The sequence below is a fragment of the Drosophila albomicans genome, chromosome 2L, assembly GCF_009650485.2.
Source record: "Drosophila albomicans strain 15112-1751.03 chromosome 2L, ASM965048v2, whole genome shotgun sequence".
In the NCBI taxonomy this organism is placed as follows: Eukaryota; Metazoa; Arthropoda; class Insecta; order Diptera; family Drosophilidae; genus Drosophila; species Drosophila albomicans.
In genome coordinates, this window is record NC_047628.2 from 23,378,770 (window position 1) to 23,406,334 (window position 27,565).

The following is a 27,565-nucleotide window of genomic DNA, read 5'->3' on the forward strand; positions in this document are numbered from 1 at the left end:
TTTTTTGTTTTTGTGTAGTAGATACAAATTTTCTTAGCGCCGAAACGTACAGAGTGCGGCCTTGCTCTTCAGAGCGTACACAACATTCCATGGCTGTGACTGTCTTCTCTTGGCGTGTTCGGTGTATGTGACTGCATCACGATAACGTTTTCCAAGAAACCTTCAGCACACACGAGTTTCCTCATAAATAAGACCAGAGATGGCTTCACACCGCCACGACGAGCTAGACACGGATAGCTGGCTTCGTGATACCTGGATGTTATCGCAACACACTTTGCGATGTCGCTTTGCGCCACCTTTTCCCCAGCCTTGCCACCTTTACCACGACCAGTCTTTTTCATTTTAATATTTTACTTTACCTCACCGAAGTCAGAAAAAGATCTGTTGTTCGGTCCGACTCAAACGCCTCTATTTATACTCAAAGATACAAAAACAGAAGAGTCAGCATATGTATCTACGTGCTGCTGCACGCTACAACGCTGGCACGCTGGCATGGCACAACCCGATCGCTCGTTCTCGCGCGTCGGCACCGAACCACCAGTTTTACTATAAATACGACGAGCGAATCGAATGCTTCGTCCGATATTGTGTTTTAACATTTGCTGTGTGAAGTAAAAAATGTGAAATAAAAATGGCTCGTACTAAGCAGACTGCTTCGTAAATCGACGGAGGCAAGGCGCCTCGTAAGGCAGCTGGCACTAAGGCGGCTCGTAAAAGTGCGCCAGCCCACCGGCGGTGTGAGAAGCCTCATCGTTATCGCCCCGGTATATGTTCCTGCGTGAGATCCGTCGTTACCAGAAGAGCACAGAGTTGCTGACCGCAAGCTGACTTCCAGCGCTTGGTGCGTGAATTGCTCAGGATTTCAAGACCGATCTGCGGTTCCAGAGTCTGCGTGATGGCACTGCAGGAAGCTAGTGAAGCTACTTGGTTGGCCTGTTCGAAGATACTAACTTGTGCGCTATCCATGCCAAGCGTGTCACCATCATGCCGAAGATATTCAGCTGGCAGACGTATTCGTGGCGAAGTCTTAAATTGTGACAACTTGTGCGTTGTGCTTGTCAAGCATAAATTATCAAACAATCGGTCCTTTTCGGACACAATTTTATTGAAAGAAGATTACATTTTTTCTTTAATTACTTATAGTATATTAAAATAATGTACAAGTTAAAAATATATAAAATAAGGGCGTGCTTAATGATTCTCAGATACTATTGTATCTACATTTATATTAAATAAAATTTTAGCTAATGAAAATAGCGCCGTCGCTGTTACGCTGTTGAAATGTGTTTTATTTGCCAAACAATACTGATATATTGAAAGAAAGATACACTTCAAACCAGTGACAATTTCTCTAGAGTACATTAAATAATTAATAATTATTATTATACTCAGTGCATATGAATAATACATTTAAGATTGAATATAATACCGACTTAACGTAAATATCTCTATTAAATTTCTTTTTGCATACACTCATATATGTGTTATGTATGTACATTATGATTGTATTACTTTGACTCGTTATGGTAAAGATGTTTTAATACGAATGAAATGCATATTAAAATGATAGAATTTGTAGATATTGAACAAATCGTAAGGAAATTATAAATAAGTAATATATTTAAAAATCTATTTTTCATTTATTTCGATTTTCCATATCAATTTTCAATAGCTATAACTCATATGAGGTCGCTTGGTTTCACGTACATGGTCAAGTTTGAACCAAATTAAAATATAAGCAATAAATTATATTTATATTAAATAATACATTTTAAAACATAATTGTTCAAAGAATTGTTTTCAGAACTAAATATGTATTTTATTGTTTTTATATTTATAATTGAGTTTTTATATATGATAATTGTTTTGTGTGTAGACACAAGTTGACTTTAATTTAAATTTAAACACAGTGAGGTAATTGTAGATCGCAATAATTGTATTTGTGTGGTCGAAATATTAGCAAATTATTCGATACATAACTATTAAAATATCATACTATTAACTATAGTAAAATATTAATAAAGAATAGGTTAGTGGCAAACTTTGTTGGCGGAAACGTAATGCTCTAAAATTCGCCGTTCGCCTTTTACTCGATTCTCACAAAATGGTGACCAACCAATTCAACCGCCACTGTTAAATTCCGTTAAGATTAGATTTTTATGTGAAAGTAAAGCAAAACAAAGTGAAGTGAATATGTCAACTCCGTCAGTTGCAACATCGCATCTCCCGTGGCTGCCCCACAGCGGACACCCGCAGCTGAGAAAAAGGTGCTCTAAGAAAGCAGCCTCTGCATCGAAAGGTAGAAGCCGGCTTCCACATCACATCCTCCAACTCAGCAGGAATGGTGGACGCTCAATCCTGAACCTAAAGGAGCGTGGTGGTCGTGCTTATGGCATCAGAGTACAGTGTGCACATACAGTGCGACGGCGCAGAAATTGGCACCATTCATTAAGAAGTACCTGAAGAGCGCTGTTGAGTGGGAAACTTCAAGTAAGGGCAAGGCGCATCTGGTTCGTTCAAATTGTCTGCATCTTGCCAAAAGGATCCGAAGCCAAAAGCCAAGCAATGCCTCAGTGGTGAGAAGAAACCCGAAGAAGGTCGCTGCAATCAGCAGCGCAGCTAGAGAAGACTGCGGCACCAAGGCGAAGAAAGACAGCTGGGTCCGTGAGAGAAACAAGCAAAGCTGTAGCACCAAGAAGACCCGCTGAGAAGAAGAAGGCTGAGAAAGCAAAGGCTAAGGGGCAAGGAAGAGGGTAAGTAAGCCAGCCACAACAGCAAGGCGCGGCCCAAGTCGAGTGCTGCGAAGGCAAAAGCACCCAAAGCCAAGACCGCACTGCCAAGCCGAAGCCAAAGAAGGCAGGCAGCGCGCAGCAACGCCAAAGAAAGCCGCAGTGGCTGATAAGAACCCAAGCAAACTGCGCTGCAGCCAAGAAATTAAGCGAGGCACAAGGACTTGAAAGTCGTCGTGCACCAAAATTCAAGACATGAAATTTGTTATTTAACAAGCCCTTTCAGGCTAACTAATTTATATATCAAAGAGAAATGAGTTTTCAAGTTACATATATTAAGAGATACTTTTATGACTATAAACAAATCGTATGATACCACAGATCATTTAAGGCGTGAGTCAGGTAGCTAAATAACAAATTCTTCGTATTAGTAAAAGTAATAATATAAGAAACTCAGTACCTTCGCGCAACATTTAAATGATTCCCTCGTTATGAAGTTCTCTGTCTCATAAACTAAAAAGTACAGTCGTCATCGGTTGAAAATTTGTAATGCTGGTCTGACACGCCGTATTTTTAGCTATACCTTCATTATGCACTATCTAGGTAATATTTATATTTAGCCTATTGTTACTCTTCATGATATATTTATTTCATGGCCTGACATATTGAATTTTAACTCTTTGTATAGGTAATTTGTGCAAAGAATCGAATTTACTTTTGGTCGTGTAGGTTGGTGACAAAGTTCCCTCACTTACAAGCGAGCTTGGCCAATCTCTCAGCAGCAAGAGACGGACAGCGTTGGATTTCCCGACTGTGATAGTCGAGCGTTGTTGTAGTGACCAAACGGGAGGACTTCGGCAGCAAATGCGCTCGGAAATGTCGTTCACAAAGCTGTTCATGATGCTCATTGCTTCGAATAGTACCAGGATGGCTCTTGGCACTCACTTTGTAAGATGTAGATGGCATTTAAATTCTTCCTCTTGAGCTATCTTCTTCTTGTCGTTCTTGGTGATGTCTTCTGCGCTTGCCAGCCTTCTTGGCTGCCTTTCCACTAGTCTTGGGGGCGGCATTTTTCAAATTCACTTTCAAATTTCACTTCACTGATATTTTGGTAGAGATCCAAACACACGTCCATTTATACTTTTATTGTAGCAACGTTTCCGTTAGAGAGCTCTCAACCGACCGGTTACAGCACCAGTGTCATCTTAACGGAACGAGTAGGTAGCTCCGAAAAGTATAAATAGCTGGCAATGGTTTCATGTGCAGCAACATTCGAGTTTTTGTGTGAAACAGTGAGCGTAACAAATAATAATAAAAATGTCTGTCGTGGTAAAGGTGGCAAGTTAAGGGAAGGCAAGTCTCGATTTCAACCGCGCTGGTCTTCAGTTCCCGTTGCCGTATTCACCGTCGCTTCGCAAGGGCACTATGCGAGCGTGTTGGTGCTGGTGCTCCTGTGTACCTGGCTGCTGTGATGGAATACTTGCGCTGAGTTTTGGAGTTGGCTGGTAAAGCGCACGTGACACAAGAAGACTAGGATTATCCCTCGTCATCGCAATTGGCCATCCGCAGATGAGGCATTGAACAACTGCTTCGGGGTTCACCATTGCCCAGGGCGTGTTTGCCTATATTCAGGCTGTTCTCTTGCCCAAGAAGACCGAAAAGAAGGCTTAAATTCAAATTCAAACTCGCATATAAAACAAATCAACTAAAACCAACGTCCTTCTTCAGAAGACTAAAACTCTTAACTAAGAGAATAATTTTTTAATATACATACATATTTAAGTAATTATTTGATATTCATTCATTCTCATGAGCAAAGATCTACACTGCGCACGAGGTACAGTTCGTGTCAAATCGTGTCTTAAAATGTGATCTTTACAATAAGCAAGTCAATGCTCTGTACACGCGGTACAGTGTGTCAACAAAAGTTGTAATTAATGTTTTGATCTTACATCGACAAGTATCTGCAGTGTACACGAGGTACAGGATGTGTCACAAAATTTAAAATGTAAACATTTTGAAGCAGTTAAAAAGCATTTTAATATTAACATCTCGGCGTGTACAATATTATTTATTTGTATCTTAGAATAAATTCTACAGAAACAGGGCAATCTGGATGAATTTGAGGGAATTTATTCTCTAATGTATCAATTTAGTTTTAGTGTTCTTTATTTTTCACGCAATTTATATACATATTATTTATATCTCTTTTAATGAATTTTTTGGTGGTCCTGAAAAGGACCGATTGAGTGTGGTTTTAGCTGCACTTTGTAGTAGATACAAATTTCTTAGCCGCCGAAACGTACAGAGTGCGGCCATTGTCTCTCAGAGAGTACACAAACATCATGGTGTGACTGTCTTCCTCTTGCGTGTCGGTGTATGTGACTGCATCACGGATAACGTTTTCCAAGAAAACTTCAGCACACCACGACGTTTCCTCATAATAAGACCAAGATGCCTTCACACCGCACGAACGAGCTAGACGACGGATAGCTGGCTTCGTGATACCCTGGAGTTTATCACGCAACTTTGCGATGACGCTTTGCGCCAACTTTCCAAGCTTGACCCTTTACCACGAACAGTCATTTTTTCACTTTAGTATTTTTACTTTACACTGCACGAGTCGGAAGATACTGTTGTTCGGTCCGACTCAAAGCTCTATTTATACTCAAAGATACAAAAACCAGAAAAGATCACAATATGTATCTACGTGCTGCTCGCACGCTAACAACACGCTGGACGACTGGCATGGCAACAACCCGATCGCTCGTTCTCGCTTCGCTCGGCAGCCCACCACCATTTACTATAATATACGAGAGCCGAATCAGCTTCGTCGATTATTGTGTTTTTAACATTTGCTGTGTGAAGTGAAATTGTGAATAAAAATGGCTCGTACTAAAACAGACGTGCTCGTAAATCGACCGGAGGCAGGCGCCTCGTAAGCAGCTGGCAACTAAGGCGGCTCGTAAGAGTGCGCCAGCCACCGGCGGTGTGAAGAAGCTCATCGTTATCGCCCCGGACTGTTGCCCTGCGTGAGATCCGTCGTTACCAGAAGAGCACAGAGTTGCTGATCCGCAAGCTGCTTTCCAGCGCTTGGTGCGTGAAAATTGCTCAGGATTCAAGACCGATCTGCGTTTCCAGAGCTCTGCGTGATGGCACTGAGAAGCTAGTGAAGCCTACTGGTTGGCCTGTTGAGATACTAACTTGTGCGCTATCCATGCCAAGCGTGTCACCATCATGCCGAAGTATTCAGCTGGCCAGACGTATTCGTGGCGAACGTGCTTAATTTGTGACAACGTTGTGCGTTGTGCTTGTAGCATAACAATTATCAAACAATCGTCTTTTCAGACCACCAAATTTTATTGAAGAAGATTTATATTTTTCTTTAGATTACTCAGAATTCTATTATATTACAAATTAAAAAAAAGAAAAATAATGTATCTAATTTTATTAAAAATATATAAATAAAGGCGCTGTCAAAGTAATGATTCTCAGATACTATTGTATATCTACATTTTATTATATATCAATAAAATACATTTAGCTTAATGAAAATAGCGACGTCGCTGTTTTTATTGTGAAGATGTGGTTTTAATTTTGTTTTTTTATTTGCCAAACACAATACTGCTATTGAAAGAAAGATACACTTCAACCAGTGACAATTCTCTAGAAGATACTAAATAATTTTAATAATTTCATTATAGATGGATGTATATGATATAATAATACATTAAATGAATAATCATACGAGAAGTAATAATTTATTAAATTTCTTTTGCATTACACTCTTCATAACGTTTAATGTTTGTATGTAAATATGATTGTACTTACTTTGTACTGTCTAATGGTAAAGAGGTTTATACGAATGAATGCATCATAAAATGAATAGAATTTTGGTACTATTGAAACAAATCTTAAGAAAATCGATATATTAACACTTAGTAAAATATATTTAAAATTCTATTTTTTACATTATTTCGAATTTATTCATATCAATTTTCATAGCTTATAAACTCTATGAGGTCGCTTGGTTTTCACTGTACATGGTCAAGGTTTGAACCAATTAAAAATATGAGCAATAAAATTGATATTTATATTAATAATACATTTAACAACATAATTGTTCAAAGAAGCTGTTTTCAGACTCAAATATTGTATTTTTATTGTTTTATTTATAAAATGAGTTTTTATATGATAATTGTTTTTGTGTAGACAAAGTTGAATTTAAGGTGAAATTTAAACACAGTGAGTAATTGTAGATGAATGCTTAATTTTATTTGGTTGTTCGAATATGTTAGCAAATACTTTCGATACATACATTATTAAATATCAAACTATTAACTATAGTAAATATTAAATAAAGAATAGGTTAATGGCAACTTGTTTTGGCGGAACGTTTCGCTGTAACATTTCGCGTTGCGCCTTTTTACTCGATTCTCACAATCGGTGACCAACCAATTCAACCACACACTGTAAATTCGTTAAATAGATTTTAGTGTGAAGTAAGCAAACAAAGTGAAGTGAAATATGTCAGACTCCGAGTTGCAACATCCGCATCTCCTGTGGTGCCGCACAGCGACATTAACCGCAGCCGAGAAGAAGGTGGCTGCCAAGAAAGCAGCATACATGCATGAAGGGTGAAGAAGCCGGCAGTTCCTCCATCACATCCTCCAACTCAGCAAATGGTGGACGCATCAATCTGAACCTAAAGGAACGTGGTGGCTCGTCGCTTATGGCAATCAAGAAGTACATCAGTGCACATACAAGTGCGAACGCACCAGAATTGGCACCATTCATTAAGAAGTACTGAAGAGCGTCGTTGCTAGTGGAAAACTTATCCAAGCTAAAGGCAAGGGCGCATCTGGTTGTTCAAATTGTCTGCATTGCAAAAAGGATCGAAGCCCAAAAGCAAGCTGCCTCAGTGGAGAAGAACGAAGAAGGTCGCTGCAATCTCAGCAGCGCAGCTAGAAGAAGACTGCCGGCACCAAGGCGAAGACAAAGCAGCAGGGTCGCTGAAAGAAACAAGCAAGCTGTAGCACCAAGAAGACCGCTGAAAGAAGAGGCTGAGAAAGCAAGGCTAAGGAGGCCAAGAGTGGTACAGTAAAAGCTAAGCCACAACAGCAAATGCGGCGCCCAAGTCGAGTGCTGCAAGAGCCAAAAGCAACCCAAAGCCAAGACCGCAACTGCCAAGCCGAAGCCAAAGAAGCAGCAGCGGCAGCATCGCCAAAGAAAGCCGCAGTGGCTGCTAAAGAAACCCAAGGCAAAACTACGCTGCAGCCAAGAAATAAGAAGAGAGCACAAGGAATTGAAGCCATGTCGTGCACAAGTTTCAAGACTATGAATTTGTTATTTAAACAAAGCCCCTTTCAGGGCTACTAATCTTATATCAAAGAGAAATGAGTTTTCAAGTATGTGATATTAGTGTTATGATTATAACGAGATCGTATTTTTAACATACAGAGCATCATTTAAGAGCGATGAGCAGGTAGCTAAATAAAAAATTCCTATAGCAACCCAATAGTAATATATAGAAACTAACCTTTCGCGACAACACGCAAATACCTCTTATGAATTCTCTGTTCTCACTAACCAAAAAGTACAGTCCCGTCTCGTGGAAAAATTTATAATATGCTGGTCTAAACGCCGTATTATTTAGGTATAAACTACCTTCATTAGCATATTGCACTATATATATATATTTATATTCTTTAAATTTCAATAACTCTTTGGATAGGTAATTTTGTGGCCTGAAAAGGCCTTTTACTTTAGGTGTGTAGGTTGTGCAAAGAAATGAATTACTTCGAGCTCGTGTACTTGGTGACAGCTTGGTTCCCTCACTGACAGCGTGCTTGGCCAATTCCTCCAGGCAGTAAGAGACGGACAGCGGTTTTGATTTCCGACTGGTGATAGTCGAGCGCTTGTTGTGTGAGCAAACGGGAGGCCTCGGCAGCAATGCGCTCGATAAATGTAGGTTCACAAAGCTGTCATGATGCTCATTGCTTCGATTAGATACCGGTGTCAGGATGGACCTGCTTCAGCACTTGTAGATGTAGTGCATAACTTTCTTCTCTTGCGCTTCTTCTTACTTCGCATTGCTGATTGATATTCTTCTGCGCTTGCCAGCCTTCTTGGCGCCTTTCCACTAGTCTTGACAGGCATTTTCAAATTCTTCAAAAATTCACTTCACTGATATTTTTCTAGAGATCGAAACAACACGTCCAAGATTTATACTTTTATTGTAGCAACGCTTTTCGTTAGACGAGCTTCATCGCGACCGGTTTTCAGCAGCAGCTGTCATCCTTAACGGAAGAGTAGGTAGCTGGAAAAGTATAAATAGCTGGCAATGGTTCATGTGGCAAGCAAACATTCGAGTTTGTGTGTGAAACAGTGAAGTAACAAATAATAATAAAATGTCTGGTCGTGGTAAAGGTGGCAAAGTTAAGGGAAAGGCAAATCTCGTTCAACCGCGCTGGTCTTCAGTTCCCCGTGGCCGTATTCGTCTGCTTCGCGAAGGGCAACTATGCCGAGCGTGTTGGTGCTGTTGATCCTGTGTACTTGGCTGCTGTGATGGAGTACTTGCCGCGTGAAAGTTTGGAGTTGGCTGGTAACAGCCCGTGACAACAAGCAAGACTAGGATTATCCTCGTCAATCTGCAATTGGCCATCCGCAACGATGAGGAGTTGAACAGAACTGCTTTCGGGTGTCACCATTGCCCAGGCGGTGGTTTTGCCTAATATTCGCTGTTCTCTTGCACAGAAAACGAAAGAAGGCTAAATTCAAATTCAAACTCGCATATAAACAAATCAACCAAACCCAAAACGTCCTTTTCAGGACGACCAAAATTTATAAAGAGAATAATCTTTCTAATAATACAAAAATATATGATCTTTCGTTAGAATTGTATTCATTCTTGAGCAAGTACTACATGGCGCACGAGGTCAGTTGCGTCAAAATGACTTTTCAAATTCGATTTTACAAGAGCAAAGTATTGCTCTGTACAAGAGGTACAGTGTTCGAAAGTCAAAAATGTTTGAACCGCTTGCATCTATCACATTGGTTTTGGTAGAGTTGTGTCAAAAAGTATTTATAAAATTGTACAACACGCTTGGGAGCGTTTTTTTTTTTTTTATATTTACATCTCACAAATGAACAAATTTATTTATTTGTATCTTAGAAGAAATTCTACAGAATACAGGGGCAATCTGAATAATTTGAGGGAAGTTATTCATCTAATGTTAATCAAATATTAGTCTTAGTTTCATTATATTTGACAATATATAAACATTTGATTTATTCTCTTTTTAATGAATTGTTTTGGTGGTCGCTGAAAAGGATCCGATTTATGTGGGTTTTAAGTTTGCATTTTTGTAGTAGATACAAATTTCTTAAGCCGCCGAAACCGTACAGAGTGCGGCCTTGCCTCTTCAGAGCGTACACAACATCCATGGCTGTGATGTCTTCTCTTTGCGTGTTCGGTGATGTGACTGCATCACGGATACGTTTCCAAGAAAACCTTCAGCATCCCAGAGTTTCCTCATAATAAGCCAGAGATGCGCTAACACTCTCCAGCGACGAGCTAGAAGAGGATAGCTGCTTCGTGATACCCTGGAGTTATCACGCAACACTTTGCGATGACGCTTTGCGCCACTTTCCCAAGCCCTTGCACCTTTACCACGAACCATCATTTTCACTTTTAGTATTTTACTTTACACTCACCGAAGTCAGAAGATACTGTTGTTCGGTCGATCAAACGCCTCTATTTATATCAAAGATACAAAAACCAGAAAAGAGTCAGCAATATGTATCTACGTGCTGCTCGCACGCTAACACTGAATGGCATGGCAACAACCCGATCGCTCGTTCTCGCTCTCGCTCGGCAACCCCACCACAGTTACTATAAATACGAGAGCCGATATCGCTTCGTCCGATTATTGTGTTTTAACACATTTGCTGTGTGTGAAGTAAAATTGTGAAATAAAAATGGCTCGTACTAAGCAGACTGCTCGTAATCGACGGAGGCAAGGCGCCTCGTAGCAGCTGGCAACTAAGGCGGCTCGTAGAGTGCGCCAGCACCGGCGGTGTGAGAAGCCTCATGTTATCAGCCGGTAACTGGTTGCCCTGCGTGAGATCCGTCGTTACCAGAAGAGCACAGAGTCTGTGATCCGCAAGCTCCTTTCCAGCGCTTGAGTGCGTGAAATTGCTGCAGATTTCAAGACGATCTGCGTTTCCAGAGCTCTTGCCGTGATTGCACTGCAGGAAGCTAGTGAAGGCGCTACTTGTTGCCTGTTCGAAGATACTAATTTGTGCGCTATCCATCAAGCGTGTCACCATCATGCGAAAGAATTTCAGCTGGCCAGACGTATTCGTGGCGAACGTGCTTAATTGTGACAACGTTGTGCGTTGTGCTTGTCAAGCATCAAATTATCAAACAATCGGTCTTTTCAGGACCACAAATTTTATTGAAAGAAGATTTACATTTTTCTTAATTACTTTAGTATTATATTAAAATAATGTACAAGTTAAATAATATAAATAAGGCGTGCTTAATTGATTCTCAGATACTATTGTATCTACATTTATATTAATAAATCTTAGATAATGAAAATTAGCGCGTCGCTGTTATGCTGTTCAAATGTGGTTTTATTTGCCAAACAATACTGCAGTATGAAAAGAAAGATACACTTCAAACCAGTGACAAGATTCTCTAGAAGATACATTAAATAATTTATATTTATTATAGATCAGTGTATATGAATAAATAATACATTTAATGAATAATAATAATACGAGAACGTATTATTTATTAAATTTCTTTTGCATTACACTCTTTCATACGTTGAATGTTATGTATGTCTATGGTGTACTTACTTTGTATCTCTAATGGTAAAGAGGTTATACGAATGAAAATGCATATTAAATGATAGAGTTTTGTAGATATTGAACAAAATCGTTAAGAAATTATATTAATAGTATTATATTTAAAAAATTTATTTTTACCATTTATTTCGATTTTTCCACTATCAATTTTCAATAGCTTCTAACTCTATGAGGTCGCTTGTTTTCACTGTACATGGTCAAGTTTGAACCAAATTAAAAATATGAGCATAAATTATATTTATATAAATAATTTTAACAACACATAATGTTCAAAGAACTTGTTTTTCAGATTAATATTGTTATTTTATTGTTTTTAATTTATAAATTGGTTTTTAATGATAATTGTTTTGTGAGACTACAGTTGAATTTAAAGGTGAAATTTAAACACAGTGAGTAATTGTAGATGATGCAATTAATTATTTGGTTGTTCGAATATTTAAGCAAAATATTCGATACATACTAATTAAAATACTCAAACTATTAACATTGTTATATTAAAAGATAAGGTTATGCAACTTGTTTGGAAAACGGTTCACCGCTGTATAACATTCGCGTTGCGCCTTTCTACTCGATTCCACAAATCGGGTGACCAACCACATTATTCCACCCACTGTAAATTCCGTTAAAATACGATTTTAGTGTGAAAGTAAAGCAAACAAAGTGAAGTGAAATATGTCAGATCCGCAGTTGCAAATCCGCATTCCTGTGGCTGCCCGCCAGCGACCGCAGCGAGAAAAATGGCTGCAAAGAAAGAGCATCTGCATCGAAAGTGACAAGCCGGCAGTTTCCTCCATCAACAATCCTCCAACATCAGCAAGGTGACGGGATCAGCTCTCTGAACCTAAAGGACGTGGTGATCGTCGCTTATGGCAATCAAGAAGTACATTTCAGTGCCACATACAAGTGCGACGCCCAGAAATTGGCACATTCATTTAAGAAGTACCTGAAGAGCGCTCTTGCTTAGTGGAAAATTATCCAAGCTAAAGGCAGGGCGCATCTGGTTCGTTCAAATTGTCTGCATCTGCCAAAAAGGGATCGAAGCCAAAAGCCAAGGCTGCCTCAGTGGAGAAAGAACCGAAGAAAGGTCGCTGCCTCAGCAGCAGCAGACTAAGAAGAAGATGCGGACACCAAGGCGAAGAAAGGCAGCGGTCCGCTGAGAAGAAACAAGCAAGCATGTAGCAACAAGAAGACCGGCTGAAGAAGAAGGCTGAGAAAGCAAAGGCTAAGGAGGCCAAAGAGTAGGTACAGTAAAAGCCAAGCACAACAGCAAAGGCGGCGGCCAAGTCGAGTGCTGCAAAGCCAAAGCCCAAGCAAGACGGCAACTGCTAGCCAAAGCCAAGAGGCAGCAGCGGCAGCATCGCCAAAGAGCCGCAGTGCTGCTAAGAAACCAAGCAAAACTACAGCTGCTTTTACAGCCAAGAAATAGAAGAGAGCACAAGGACATTGAAGATTGTCGTGCACAAGTTTCAAGACTATGAATTGTTATTTAACAAAGCCTTTTCAGGCTACTACTATACAAAAAGAGAATGATTTTCCAATATGTTGTATTAAGCAGAGATTTTATGAATATTATAGATGTTCAGTGGAATGGCCGTGGTTGTACCAGAAGGTGGACATAATTTGTAAGATACGGTGGAGAAAGATAACAGAATGGTGATTATTAACAACAAAGCATATTTAAGGGTAGCCAGGTAGCTAATAAAATCCTATAGCACAATAGTAATAGTAAGAAACACTTTTCGACTACCGTATCGTACAATACCCTTATGAAGTTCTCTGTTCTCACTAAAACAAAAAAGTCAGTCGTCTCGGTTGAAAATCTTGTAAATGCTGGTCTAAAGCGTATATTAGGTATACCATTCATTATCAACTTTATAATTTATATTAATTTCACTCTTTGGGGATAAGGTATTTGTGGCTGAAAAGGCCTTTTTACTTAGTGTGTAGGTTTGGTTTTATTTTTATTTTGCCAAAAAAAGAAAAACATAGAAAAATTAACTTCAGAGCATCGTATGTACTTGTGGTGTACCAGCCTTGGTCTCACTGAACGCTGTGCTTGGCCAATTCTCCAGGCAGCAGAGACGGACAGCGTTTGGATTTCGATGGTGATAGTCGAGCGCTTGTTGTTAGTGAGCCCAAACGGTGAGGCTCGCAGCAATGCCTCGAAAAGTCGTTCACAAAGCTGTTCAGATGCTCATTGCCTTCGATGAGATACCGGTGTCAGAGGACCTGCTTCAGCACTTTGTAGATGTAGATGCATATAACTTTCCTTCCTCTTGCGCTTCTTCTTCTTGTCATATCTTGGTGATGATTCATTCTGCGCTTGCCAGGCCTTCTTGGCTGCCTCTTCCAACCTAGTCTTGGGCGGCATTCTTCTAATTCACTTTAAATCAATTCACTTCACTGATATTTTCTAGGATCCTATAAACACGTCCAATTATACTTTTATGGTAGCAACCGCTCCGTTAGACGAGCTCTCACGCGACCGTTTTCAGCCCAGCTGTCATCCTTAACGGAACGAGTAGGTAGCTGGAAAAAGTATAATAGCTGGCAAATGGTGCATGTGGCAGCAACATTCGAGTTTGTGTTGAACAGTGAGTAACAATAATAATAAAATTGTCTGGTCGTGGTAAAGGTGGCACAAAGTTAAGGGAAAGGCAAAAAGCTTCGTTCCAATCCGCGCTGGTCTTCAGTTCCGTGGCCGTATCGTTGCTCGCAAGGGACCTAGCGAGCGTGTGGTGCTGTGATCCTGGTGGTACTGGCTGCTAGTGCATGCGAGTATCGCTGCTGAAGTTTGGAGTTGGCTGGTACGCACAGTACAAAGAAGACAAGGATTATACTGGTATCATGCAATTGGACTCCGCTAACGATGAGGAGTTGAACAACATGCTTGGTTTAACATGGGAGGGCGGTGTTTTGCGCTAATATTTCGAGGCTAGTTCTCATTGCGACAGAAACGAAAAGAAGCTAAAATGCAAATTCAAACTCGCATATCAACAAATCAAGCCAAAACACCAAACGTCTTTCAGGACGACCAAATTACTACCAGAGAATAATTTGTTCTAATATAACAAAATAAATATATTTATGATCTTCATTCAGAATTAAAATTGAGTATACTTTACTTGCAGAAAAGGTCAGTTGCGTCAAAAATGATCAAATTTCGATCTTTTCATGAGCAAGTATCTTGCTCTGTACAGAATGGTACAGTGCAAAAAAATCTTTAATATTTTGATCTCACATGGACAAAGTATCTGCAGTGATTACACGAAGGTACAGTCTGTGTCAAAAAGTATATTTAAAAAGTACAACAGCTGCAGCGTTTTTTTTTATTTATATTAACATCTCACAATATGAACAAATTAATTTATTTGTATTTAGAATAAATCTCAGAATAAAGGGCATCTGATGAATTTGAGGGAGTTATTCTCATGTTAATCAAAATAAGTTGTTTAAGTTTATTTATTTTGACCAATATATACATATTGATTTTTATTCTTATATGAATGATTTTTGGTGGTCCTGAAGGACCCGTTTATGTGGGTTTAAGTTTGCATTTGTAGTGATAAAATTGTCTTAGCCGCCGAAACCGTGTAGAGTGCGGCCTTGCTCTTCAGAGCGTAACAACATCCATGGCTGTGACTGTCTTCCTCTGGCGTGTTCGTGGTATGTGATGCTCACGGTAACGTTTCCAAGAAAAGCCTTCAGCACACACATAGTTTCTCATAACATCAGACAGAGATGGCGTGCTTCACACCGCACACGAGAGCTAGAACGGATAGCTGGCTTCGTGATACCTGGATTGTATCACGCAACACTTTGCGATGACGCTTTGGCCCCTTTTCCCAAGCCCTTGCCAGATCTTTACAACGACCAGCTAATTTTTCACTTTATGATTTACTGTTTACACTCGAGTCAACCAGATTGTTGTTCGTCCGACTGCAAAGTCTATTTATACCAAAGAATACTAAACCCAGAAAGATCGAATATGATCTACGTGATGCTCGGCAGCTCACGCTGGACGCTGGCTGGCAACAACATCCGATGTCGTTCTCGGCTCTCGTCGGCACCAAACTTTACTATAAATACGAAGAGCGAAATGCTTCGTCCGATTTATTTGTGTTTTAACATTTGTGTGTGATAGTAAAAATGTGAAAAAAATGGGCGTGTACTAAGCAGACTGCTCGGTAATCGACCGGAGGACGATAGGCGCCCTCGTACGACCAGCTGGCAACTAAGGGAAGCGGTCGTAAGAGTGCGCCAGCCCCGCGGTGTGAAGAAGCCTCATCGTTATCGCCGCGGTACTGTTGCCTGTGGTGAGATCCGTCTTTAACACAGAAGAGCAAAAGAGTTTGCTGATACAGCAAGCTGCCTTTCTAGCGCTTGGGTGCGTGAAAATTGCTCAAGATTTCAAGACTGATCTAGCGTTCCAGAGTCTGCCGTGACTTGGATCGGAGGAAGCTAGTATAGCCTACTTGTTGGCTGTTCAAGAAATACTAACTTGTGGCTTCCATGCAAGCGGACCATCATGCCGAAAGATATTCATGGCCAGACGCTATACTCGGCGAACTGCTTAATATTGTGACAACGTTGTGCGTTGTGCTGTAAGCATGCAAAATAATCAACACAAATCGGTCCTTTCGGACACAATGTTATTGAAAGAAGTTTAAATTTTTCTTTAATTTTTGTAGTATTTTATTACAAATATGTACAAGTTAAATATTATAAGGGCGTGCTGTCATGATTCTCGAGATACTATGTTACTACATTATATAAATAAAAATGTTAGCTAATGAATAGCTGCGTTCGATGTTAGTCTGTTGAAATGTGGTTTATTTGCCAAAAATACTGCATATTGAAAGAAAAAAAGAAATACCTTTCAAAAGAAGAACCCAAGTTGAAACAAAATTTTCTCAAAGATACTTATAATATATTAATAATTTATTATAGATCAGTGTATATGAATAAAATAATTACTTTATGAAAAATAACGAATCGTAATTATAAATTCCTTTGCATACACTCTTACATTCACGTATGAATATGTATGTATGTTACAATGATGACTTGACTTTGTATTGTCTAATGGTAAGAGGTTAATAGAAGAAATGCTATTAAAGTGAGAATTTGTAGATATGAAACAATCGTATAAGAAATTATATAAATAAAGTAGATATATTAAAATTTATTTTTACATTTATTCGATTTCTCCAATCATTTTCAATAGTTATAACTACATATGAGCGTGCTTGTTTTCACTGTACATGGTCAAAGTTTTGAACGAAAATTAAAAATATGGCATTAAAATTAATTTATATTAATATGACATTATTAAAACATAATTGTTCAAAGAACTTGTATTGTCAAAGATTCAATATTGTAATTTTATTGTTTTTTATATTTAATTAAATTGAGTTTGTTAGATGGGATAAGTATGTTTTGACTGTGAAGCACAGAGTTGAATGTATAAGGTGAAATTTAAACACAGTGAGTAAGTTTGGAATGAAGTGCGATGATAATAATTCATTATTATGAGAGGTCTGGTTTTACGAGAGAATAATTATAGCATAAGTTTTGTAGTGAGTAACGCTACTTAGACTATTTAAAATAACAAACTATTAACGATAGTAAGATTGAAATAAAGAATATGTGGGTTAATTGGCAAATGATTGGCGGAAACGTCAAAACGCGGAAAACTTCGGTGTGACGCCTTTCTACTCGAGTTCTCACAAATCGGCGTGACCACCCAAATTCAATCCACAACTGAATTCGTATTTGAATGATAGTTTAGTGTAAGTAAGAGCAAATACAAGTGGAATACATACAGACGTTGCAGACATCCGCATCTCTGGCTCTGCCCGCAGCACGACACGCAGCGCGAAAAGTGCTAGCCAAAAAGCTACATCTGCATCGAAAGTGAAGAAAGCGGCAGCTCTACCTCACAATCCTCCAACTCAAGGCAAAGGTGGACTCGCAAAATCTGATCAAAGGAGCGTGGTGGCTAGTCGCTTATGAATCAAGATAGTACTCAGTGCCACATAAGAGTTGCAACGCCAGAATTGCACATTCATATAAGAATCATGAAGAGCAGCTGTGCTCAGTGGAAACGTCATCCAAGCTACAGGCACAGGCGCGCTTGTTTTCCAAAATTGTTGCATCTGCCAAAAAGGAAACGAAGCAAAGCCAGGCGCTGCCTCGTGGAGAAAGAAACCGAAGAAGGGTCGCATGCATAGCAGCAGCACTAAAAGAAGACTGCGGCACAAGGCGAAGAAGCAGCTGGGTCGCTAGAGGAGAACCAAGCAAAGCTTGTAGCACAAGAAGACCCGTCGAAAAGAAGAAGGCTGAAGCAAAGGTATGTGGGCAGAAAGAGTGGTACAGTAAAATGCAACCACAACAGCAAGCGGCGGCCAGTCGATGCTGCAAAGCCAAAACACCAAGCCCAAGACGCAATGCCAACCGAAGTCAAAGAAGCAGCAAGCGGCAGATCGCCAGAAGAAAGCGAGTGGTGCTAAGAAACCAGGCAAACCTGCAGCTGCGCAAAAGAAAGAAGAGAGCCAAGGACGATTGAAGATTGTCTGTGCATACGTTAAGACTATGAATTGTTATTTACAAAGCCCTTTTTTCAGGCTACTAATTTATATCAAAAGAAAATGCTTTTCAAAGTTTGTGATATTAAGAGATGGACTTATATATCATAAAAGAAATCTATTTTTAACACAAAGTCATTTAAGGCGTGACCAGTGCTAAATAACAATCCCATACAACAATAGTAAATAAGAACTCAACTTCGACAACACGCAATACCTCTTATGAAGTTCTTGTTCTCACTAAACCAAAACGTACGAGTCCCGTCTGGTTGAAAATTTGTCAATGCGGTGCTAACGCCGTATTTTTTGGTACTTCATTAGCACCTATTAATTATATTTATTTATTTCAACTCTGCTGATAGGTAACTTGTGCCCTGAAAGGGCTTTTACTTTAGGTGTGTAGATTTGCAAAGTAATGATTACTTTCGAGCTCGGTACTGGTGAAGCCTTGTCTCACTACACGATGCTTGCCATTCTCCAGGGCAGCAGAGACAGACAGCGTTTGGATTCCAGACTGGGATAAGTCCGACGCTGTTTATGCCCTAAACGGGAAGCTGGCAGCAATGCGCTCGAAAATTGTTCCGAAGCTGTTCATACCGATCTAATTGCCTTCGATGAGATATAGCGGTGTCAGATGGACTGCTTCAGCACTTTGTAGTGTGAGCATGACTTTCCTTCTCTTTGCGCTTCTCTTTGTATTCTGTGAATTGCTACTGCGCTTTGCAGCCTCTGGCTGCCTTTGACTAGCTTGCGCATTTTTCAAATTCCTTAAATTCACATTCACTGATATTTTCTAGAGAGATCCAAAAGAACGTCCAATTTATACTTTTATTGTAGCAACGTTTCCGTAGAAGCGATGCTCTCACGCGACTTGGTTTTCAGCACAACTTCAACTTAACGAACGAGTAGGTAGCGGAAAGTATTAAAAAAGCTGGCATGGTGCTGGTTGGCAGCAACATCGAGTTTTGTGTGTGAAACGTGATAACAAATGATGAATAAAATGTCTGGTCGTGGTAAAGGTTGGCAAGTTAGGGAAAAAGGACAAAGTCTCGTTCCACGCGCTGGTCTTCATTCCCCGTTGGCCGTATTCCGTCTGTCCATAGGGCAACTATCCGAGCGTGTTGGTGCTGGTGTCCTGGTTGTACTGCTGCTGTGATGGAAGTCTGGCCGCTTGAATTTTTGGAGTTGGCTGGTAACGCGCCCGTGACAACAAGCCAGACTGGATTAATTCCTGCTGCAATTGGCATCCCAACGATGAGGATTGAACAAACAGCTTTCGGGTACCACTGCCCAGGGCGGTGTTGTCTAATTCAGCGGTTCTCTTTGCAGAAGACGAAGAAGGCTATTTCAAAATCTCAATACTCGCATATAAAAATCAACAAACCCAAAACGTCATGTTTCAGACGACCAAAATTTACTAAAGAGAAAATTTTCTTAACAATATACACTTTATATTCATCTCATTCAGAAATAATATTGAGACATTACTTGAAGCAAAAGGTACAGTTGCGTCAAAATGACTCAATTGATCTTTACATGAGCAAAGTATCTGCTCTACAGAGGTAAAGTGCAAAAATATTAAATATTTTGTCTCCATGACAAGATCTGAGGTACAAGAGTACAGTTGGTCAAAAAGTATTTAAAAATGTACAAACAACGGCTGCGCGTTTTTCTTTAATATTAACATACAAAGCAATGAAAAATATTATTGTATCTTAAATAAATTCTACGAATAACAGGGCTCTGGATAATTTGAGGAGTTATTCTCTAATGTTAATCAAAATTCGTTTTTGTTCTTTATTTTGACAATATATAACAATATTGATAGTTATTCTCTTAATGAATTTTTGGTGTCTGAAAAGGACGATTTATGTGGGTTTAAGTGCATTGTAGAGAACAATTTATCTTAGCGCAGAAAACGTACAGAGTGCGGCCTTGATAATGGCTGTGAACTATTCCCTTGGCGGTTCGGTTTGTGACTGCTCAGGATAACGTTTTCCAAGAAACCTACAGCAACGGAGTTCCTCAAAATAAGCACCAGAGATAGCCTCACAGCCACCGCCGACGACGAGCTAGACGCGATAGCTGCTTCGGATACCATGATAACTGGATGTTTCACGCACCCTTCGAGACGCTTTGGCGCCAACCTTTCCAGCCTTGCCACCAGTTTACACGACCAGTCATTTTCACTTTTAAATTTTACTTACACTCACCGAAAGCAGAAGATGCTTGTTCGGTCCGCTCAAACAGCTCTAATTTTACCAAGATCAAAAACAAAGAGTCAGCATATGTATATACGGTGGCAGAAGCTAACACGCTGGCAGCTGCAGAACAACCCGATGCTCGTAGTCCGCTCGGCAACCACACATTTACTATAATACGAGAGCCGAATCGCTTCGTCGATTATTGTGTTTTACATTTGCTGTGTGAAGTAAATTGTGATAAAAGGCTCGTACTAAAGGAGACACTGCTCGGAAAATTCGAACGGAGGGAAGGCGCCTCGATAAGCAGTACTGGCACGTAAAGGCGGCTCGTAGATGACGCCCGCCACCGGCGGTGTAAGAAGCTCACGTTATCGAATCCGTGTAACTTGTTGGCCGCGGTGAAGATCCGTCGTTACCAAAGAAGATGCAAGAGTTTGCCTGATCCGTAAGCTGCTTTCCACCGCGCTTGGTGCGGTGAAATTGCTCATGGTATTTCAAGACCGAGTGTCGCGTTTCCAGAGCTTGCGTGATGGCCACCGCGGAAGCTAGTGAAGCTACTTGTTGGCCGTGTTCGAAATCTAACATTGTGCGCTATCTGATGCAAGCTTGTCTCATCATGCCGAATAGATATTAGCTGGGATAAGTATCGTGGGACGAACGTGTTAAAATGTGCAACGTTGTGCGATGTTGCTTGTCAGCATAAAATTATCAACAATCGTCTTTTCAGGACCAATTTAATTGAAGGAAGATTTACATTTCTTTAATTCTTTAGTATTATATTAAAATAATGTACAAGTTAAAAAATTATAATAAGGGGCTTAATGATTCTCAGATAGTATTGTATTACATTTATATAAAAATTTAGCTAATGAATATGGCGTCCTGTTCTCTGTGAAATGTGGTTTTAATTTGCCGAAGAACTACGACTATTGAACGAAAGAATACACTTCAAACCAGTGCAATTTTCTAGAAGATACATTAATATAATTCAACACACACACAGTGTAAATAATGAAAAGGAATAGTCATTTAGAAATGAATATTAATAGAGTATCGGTACATTTATTTAAATTGTCTTTGCATTACACTCTTCATATACGTTGATATGTCATTAAGTTGACATCAATGTGAATGTAACTACATCTGTACTCGTCTAATGAGTAAAACAGCATGTTAATAACACGAAGATAAATGCATATAATAGAATAGAATATGGATAGATATGAACAAACGTGTAAGAAATACATTAAAATAAAGTATGATATATTAAAAATCTATTTGTTCCATTTATTTGTTTCTCCAGTAATCAATTTTCAATAGCTAGTAACTCTGAGAGCGTCGACTATGGTTCACTGTACATCGGTCAAAAGATTGAACCAAAATAAAAATATAGTAGCAAAAAGAATACAATTTAAATAGACAAATTTTGTAATTTTATTGTTTTAGTTTATGCAAATTGAGTTTTTGATAACGTGAATAATTGCTTGTGTAACCAAAGTTGCATTTAAAGGTGGAATATTTTAATACAGTGAGTATGGGTAGATGAATGCAATTACTTTTAATTGGTTGTATCGAAATTTTAAGCAAATATCTGATACAACGTATAAAATATCAACCTATACCTTATGTAATGTTAAATTAAGAATAGGTTAACTGCAAACTTGTTTGGTTCCGGAAACGTTCACCGCGTAAACATTCGCGATTCGCCTTGTCTACTCGATTTCTCCAAAATCGCTGACACCAATTACTCACAACAACCTGTAAATTCGTTAAAATGATTCAAGTGTGAAGAAAGCAAAACACAAAGATAGAAGTGAAATATGTCAGACTCAGGCGTGTGAACGTCGCATGCTTCCTGTGTGCGTGACCTGCACCAGCGAGCCACGCATGGGGAAGAAAGAGTGCTGACCAAGATAAAGCAGCTGCGGCATCGAAAGGTGAAGAGCTCGAGCAAGTATACTGCCGTCACAGGTTCTCAGAACTAGCAAATGGGTGGACGGATTCAATCACCTAAAGAGCGTGGTGGTCGTCGCTGTATGGCTGATTCAGAACTATTCAGTGCACAGTAAATGTGCACGCCACGAAATTGGCACATTCATTAAGAAAGTACTGAAGCGTCTTGTAGAGGAAAATCCTTTCCAAGCTATAAAGGCAGGCGGCATACTGGTTGTTCAATCAAAGCATTCTGCAAAAATGATCGAATAGCCAAAAGCAAGGCGTAGGCCTCAGTGGAGAGAAACTCTGGAGCGGTCTGCATCAGCAACAGCATGCTATAAAGAAGATCTGGCCGGCACGCAAGGCGAAGAAGCACTGGGTGCTGAGAGAACCAAGCAAGCTGATACAAACCAAGACGACGTGAAAGAAGGAAGGCTGAGAAGCAGAAGGCTAAGGAGGCATAGAAAGAGTCTGGTACCAGGGTAAAAGCATCCACAATCAGTCTAAGGCGGGGGCAAGTCGAGTGCTGCAAAGGCAAAAGAACCATAAGCCAAGACAGATCAACCCGAAGCAAGCAAGGAGCAGCGGAGATCGCAAAGAACCGCAGTAGGCCTGCTTAAGCAACCGCAGAGGCTAGAAATACTACAGCTGCAGCTCAAGAAAATAAAGAGAAGAGCACACGGAAGAAGATTGTGTTGCACAAGTTTCCAGACTAATGAAAGTTGTTTTTAACAAAGCCTTTCAGGGGCTACTATTTTATAATCCAAGAGAAAATGATATATTCAGAGTTATTGAGTAATAAAGAGATAGACTTTTATGACATAAGTAAGAATGTATTTTGCACAAAGCATCATTCTGGGCGTGAGCCAGGTCAGTAAATTAAAAATACTACATAGCAACAATAGGTAATTATAAGGAACTCAACCTTTCGAAAACGGCAAAATCCCTCTTTAAGTCTCGTCTCACTAAAACAAAAAAGATACAGGTCCGGTTTCGGTTGAAAATTTGTAAATGTGAGTCTAAACGCGTATTTTTAGGTAGTGAATCCTCAGTATATGCAATAACTATGTCTTAATATTGATATATTTAAGTTCAAGCTCTTATGGATAGGGTAATGTTTTTTGTGCCTGAAAAGGGCTTTTAACTATATAGTGTGTCGGTGTGGAATCAAGAAATGTCGAATTAACTCGAGCTCGTGTACTTGGATAGCCATTAGTTCCATATCATCGACAAACGCGTGTGGTGCCCTTGCCCACAGTTTCCCGCAGGCAGCATAGAACGGACACGCGGTTGGATTTGCCGAGTTGGTATAGTACGGATCGGCGCTTGTTGTAGGGAGCCAAACCGGGAAGGTCGCAGCAATGCGCTCGAGAAATAGTCGTTTCAATGCCGCAAAGCTGTTCATTCAGGAATGGTATCATGCTTGGTGAAGATCGGTGTCATGATGGATTGCTGGATAACTTTCGCCCGTCCTCTTTGCGCTTCTTCTTCGTGTCATGTCTTTGGTGATAGTCTTTCTGAGTCTTTGCAGCCTTTTCTAGATCTTTCCTAAATAGTCTTGGGGGCATTTTTCAAATCGAACTTTAAATTCTACTTTAACTGATATTTTTTAGAGATGCAAAACCGTCATATTTATACTTTTATTGTAGCAACGGCTTCCGTATAAGACCCGAGCGTCGCAAGCGACGGTTTTCAGACACAGCTTATCTCATTACGGACGAGTAGGTAGCTGGAAAAGATTATAGAAATGTGCAATGGTTGATGTGCAGCAAAAGCATTCGAGTTTGTGTGAAAAGTGGAAGGTAAAAAATAAAATAATGTCGTGGTCGTAGGTAAAGTGTGGCATAAGTTAAGGAGTGGCAAAGTCTCGTTCACCACAGCGCTGGTCTATGAAGCAGTTCCGGTGTGGCGTATTCACGGTCTGCTATCGCAATGGGCAACTGCTAGCGGGGTGTTGGTGCTGGTGCTACCTGTGGTAGGCCATTGCTTGCTGTGTATGCAGTACTCAGTTGTGGCTGGCTGAAGATCTTTGGGAGGATGGTTGGTAACGGGGCAGCGTTTGACACCGAAGACATATATGGATTATTCCCTCGATCAACTGCATTTGGCCATGCCGCAATACGAATGAGTCGAGTTGAACAACTGCTTTCGTGTCACGCCCTGGCGCGCTCAGGGCGGTGTTTGTGACTTAAATTATCAGTGACTGTTCTCCTTAGCCCAAAACGCAAAGAAGGCTTAACGTGCAAATTCAAACTCGCGTATAATGATAATCTAACAAATCCCATATAACGTCCTATTTCAGGACGATCAATAACTTTAGCTAATAGAGCAAAATGTTCTAATATACAAGAAATAATTATTTATAGTTCATTCATGTCAAAATTAAATATTGAGGTAATCTTTAGCTTGCAGCGAAGGAGGTACAAGGGAAATGCACCTCAATTCTCGATCTTAATAATACAAGTATCTGTTTAAACAAGAGAGTACACTAGTGCAAAAGTATTTTAATAATTTTGATCTCATGGATCCTACAAGTATAGTGCAAGTGTGATAATATCAGGTACGAGTTTTGTTGTCAAAAAGTATTCTCAAATGTATCAACCGTCTGACGCGTTTTTTTTTAATATGTAACTCGACAAATGAACAATTATTAATTGTATATTTAGAATTAAATTCTACAAGATACCAGGGGCAATATCGTGAGATTGAATTTGAGGGGTTATTACTCTAATGTAATGAGCAAAATATAGTCTTTTAGTGTCTTTTAGTTTTGTTGAGACAATATAACAGTAATTGATTTTATTCTCTTTAATGATATTTTGTAGGTGTCGAAAAAGGACGTTTATAGTGTTTTAATTTGCAATTTTGTAAGTAGAAAAATTTTCTAGCGCTCGAACCCTGTACAGAGTGCGTGCCTTGGCCTCTTCAGAGCGATCTCAAACTATGGCCTGTGACTAGAGTCTTCTCTTGGCGTGTTCGGTGTTATGTGAGACATCAGCGGATAACGGTTTTCCAAGATAACCTTCGGCACTACCACAGTTTCCTCGTAAATAAGAGCTCCGAGATGCGCATCACTACCGCACAGACAGACATAGGAATCGACTGGAATAGATGCTTCGTGATAACGTCTGGATGTTATCACGCACACCTTTGCGATTGACGCTTGCGCACGTTTTCCAAGCCCTTGCGACTTTAACCAGACCAGTCATTTTATCACATTTTAATTATTTTTACTTTACCTCAGCGAAGTCAGAAGGTATACTGTTGTTGGTCGACTAAAGCTCTATTTAGTACTTCAAGATACAAAAAACCAAATGAGTCAGCAATATGTATCCTACGTGCTGCTCGCACGCTAACACGCTGCAGCTGGCATGGCACGATCGCATCGTTCTCGGCTCTCGCTCGGCAACACACCACGTTTACTATAAATACGAAGCGCGATCGCTTCGTCCGTTATGTGTTTAAACTATTGCTGCTGTGAATAAAATTGTGAATAATAATTGGGGCTCGTACTAAGCAGACTGCTCGTAAATGAACGAGGCAAGGCGCGCTTCGTAAGACAAGCTGGCAATAAGGCGGCTCGATATGAGTGCGCCAGCCCACCGCGGTGTGGAGAAGCATTCGTTTCGTGCCCCGAGTATCTGTGCGCTGTCGTGAGATCCGCGCTTACAGAAGAGCACAAGGGGTGCGATCCGCAGGCTGCCTTTCCAGGCTTGGTGCGTGAAATTAGCTACAGGATTTCAAAGACCGATCTGCGTTATCGCAGAGCTCTGACGTGTATGGACGACGGCCAGGGAAGCTAGTGGAAGCCTACTTGGGGTTGGGATGTCGAGATACTACGTTGTGCGCTATCCATCCAAGCGTGTCACCATCAATCGAAGATTTCAGCTGGCCAGACAGTATTCGTGCGTAACGTGCTTAAATGTGACACGTTGTGTTGTGCTTGTCAGCATCAATATTATCAAACTAATCGTCCTTCATGACCACAATTTTTATTGAAAGAGATTTACGATTAAGCTTTTATTATTGAGTATATAAAGCATCAAAATAGATGTAATCAAGTTTAAAATATATAAATAGGCGATGAATTATTGTATTCGTCAGATACAGTTATGTACATTTATTATTAAATAAATATTTAGGGTAAGTGAAAATAGCGGCCGTCGCTGTTACGCTGATTATGAAAATGAGGGTTTTATTGCCAATCGAAATACTGCAATGATTGAAGAAGAGATAGGAACATTCAAACGCTGTGACAATTTCTCGTAGAAGATACATTAAATTAATTTAATAATATTTATAGACATGTATAGTGAATTATAATATAATCACATTTCACGAATATAATGAAGTAGATGTAAATATTTATAAATTTCTTTGCATTACATTCTCTTCATTACGATAATGTTATGATATGTACATATGATTGTCACTTCTTGTACTGTCTAAATGGTTAAAGCCCTGCGTTTATACGAATGAAGATGGCAATATTAAAATGATGAATTTGTAGATATATTGACAAATGTTATCAAAATTAATAAAGAAGATCAAATTATTTTACAAAATTTCTATTTTTTACATGATTGTCGTTTTTCACAGTAATCAATTTTTCATAGTTAGCCCTTAATACTCTATGTGAGGTCGCTTGGTTTCAGCTGTACATTGTCAAGTTTGGAAACTGAAACTGAATAAATATGAGGGAACTCACATAAATTAATAGTTGTACAAGGTATCAGGTGCAATATAATCCATCTTACAACCACGTTAGATATGTGATACAAATAGGAGACCTTGGTTTTTCTACGATATTCAACGATATATGATTAGTGTTTGATTTTATCTGGTCTGTAGTTATGATTCTATAATTGAGGTTTTATATGAATACGATTGTTTTTGTGGCTGAGACACAATCAGCTTGAAATTTAACATGGTGAAATTTTAAACACAGGTGGAGTAATGTAGATGAATGCAATTAATTATTGGTATGTGGAGATTTGTTGAATTATTTTAGCTAATTATTTGCGATAACCATGTAAGACGTATTTAGTACTAGTCTAAAAATCTACAAATCTTAGATAGAATATATCTAGAAATAATTAATGAGATGGTTGAAGTGTGCCAACCTTGTTGGTCGAAACGTTCAACAGCGCTTGTATCGTGCATAATCGAATTGGGCGTTGCGTCTCTTTACTACTACTACTCGATTCCTCACAAAAATCGGGTGACCAACCAA

At 39.6% G+C, this 27,565-nt stretch overlaps 9 pseudogenes; 6 read left to right on the forward strand and 3 right to left on the reverse strand.

Annotated features, from left to right (window-relative positions):
* The first annotated feature begins 631 nt into the window (after positions 1 to 631).
* Positions 632 to 2,708, forward strand: LOC117564969 (histone H3-like; annotated as a pseudogene).
* Positions 2,709 to 3,979: 1,271 nt separating this feature from the next.
* LOC117564970 (histone H2A-like) lies at positions 3,980 to 4,400 on the forward strand (annotated as a pseudogene).
* A 586-nt stretch (positions 4,401 to 4,986) lies between these two features.
* LOC117564971 (histone H4-like) lies at positions 4,987 to 5,315 on the reverse strand (annotated as a pseudogene).
* A 114-nt stretch (positions 5,316 to 5,429) lies between these two features.
* On the forward strand, positions 5,430 to 6,015 carry LOC117564972 (histone H3-like; annotated as a pseudogene).
* A 1,241-nt stretch (positions 6,016 to 7,256) lies between these two features.
* On the forward strand, positions 7,257 to 8,108 carry LOC117564973 (histone H1.2-like; annotated as a pseudogene).
* A 416-nt stretch (positions 8,109 to 8,524) lies between these two features.
* LOC117566094 (histone H2B-like) lies at positions 8,525 to 13,977 on the reverse strand (annotated as a pseudogene).
* LOC117563436 (histone H4-like) lies at positions 9,248 to 10,414 on the reverse strand (annotated as a pseudogene).
* On the forward strand, positions 10,710 to 11,111 carry LOC127565255 (histone H3.3C-like; annotated as a pseudogene).
* A 401-nt stretch (positions 13,978 to 14,378) lies between the features above and the next one.
* On the forward strand, positions 14,379 to 16,183 carry LOC117564975 (histone H3-like; annotated as a pseudogene).
* The last annotated feature ends 11,382 nt before the right edge of the window (positions 16,184 to 27,565 follow it).